This window comes from Glossina fuscipes, unplaced genomic scaffold (assembly GCF_014805625.2).
Source record: "Glossina fuscipes isolate IAEA_lab_2018 unplaced genomic scaffold, Yale_Gfus_2 28, whole genome shotgun sequence".
Taxonomy (NCBI): domain Eukaryota; kingdom Metazoa; phylum Arthropoda; class Insecta; order Diptera; family Glossinidae; genus Glossina; species Glossina fuscipes.
Window position 1 is genome coordinate 9,547,668 of NW_023998423.1, and position 1,518 is coordinate 9,549,185.

Consider the following 1,518-nt stretch of genomic DNA (forward strand, 5'->3'; position numbering starts at 1 on the left):
TATTTATTAGTTCATTCAAACAACTCATAACACAAAGGATGTATAATTTTTGATTTCGAATTATAAAAAAAAAGGAAAAGGAGAAAACTCCGGAGATCAGAGAAATGCTATCTATTGAAGCAAATTCTAGATAAACTTTAGTTCAACTCATAGCTCGTAAAGAGATTATCAAATGTGATACTGTGGTTTCGGTTCTGAAATGGTGTACGTTGTTCCTCAACGCATCAATCTGTCCTATCCTCTCTGACTGTGTAATTGTGAAACACATCGTGCAGTTTGTTTGAACAAAATTAATTTTGAGACATTATTTAAGAAAACAATTTCAAGATCGTGATTGTCATTTCCATATATAGATGTACATATGTCTATTCATGCCATTAACAGCACGTACACGTGTTAGGTGTACTTGAAGCGGTTCTTTGATCAATCGTTTCCCCGCCTCCAGACGAGGTTAATGTGCTGTTAATCTAAAAGTTTCTTAATTCTTTGAGAAAAACTTTTTTTTTTTTTTTTTGGTTTCCATTCACAATTTTTGCTCTCACAGCTACTTAAATATATTTCTTGTACACCTTTCAATAACATTATCCACCTTCTTTGACAGCAACATGTGTTAAAATGATAAACTATTTCCGGTTATACTCTTGTTAATGTCGTTGTTGTTGTTGGTTGTTTGTGTGGAAAAATAATCTTCTAGTTTGCAGCATTGACAGGTGTTTCCCTGTATGCAATAGACATTTAAAATACTTGATTGTAAATCTATGTATATGTATATGTGTAAAAGTTTACCGAGATCACATCGTATACTTGACATTTTGTTAAAGTATCTTTCACAATTTCGCAAACATCTCTACATATATTCGTTTATATCGATAAATATGGAGACAGTTTTTCTTCGATTATGGAAATTAAACTTAAAGTAAGTAAAATATCAGAATATTGTTATTGCATTCGAACGAACAAAAGGTCACACTGAGACAAATGACAATAATTTCACATAAAATTTCGTATATGCTGTGCTTATGATTATTATTTCTTTTTTATTGTATTACTATACCCGCTAAGGAACTCTCTTTTTAGGCAAACAAGCCAACGCAAGTCCAATTATAAACTATTTTATCTTCGCAAAGTAAAAATTTTTACAAAGTAATTTTCTTATCGGATTCACTGTATACTATCAAATCTACCTTTGCTCATATTCGCATATTTAAAATGCTAAGTGATTTTGCATTATTCAGAGGCCAAACTAGCGCCAGATGTAGACTTTATTCAGCTATTCCCTCTTCTTCTTGTTTTTGGTGCCACCATTGAACTTTTCATTATTGTTTTCTTTTCATTAATTTGTTTATATAATTTTCGCATTTCATTTTACAGTTCGAGCATTAATGTTAAATGTCTCATTGTTATTTAGTTATACCGTTGACAGTCCAGATTAATTACCATTATAGATAAACCATAGGTCAATAATTGCCTGAACTCAGTATAAAAAACAATTCTTTTTTGTTTTGGAAAATTCGAATC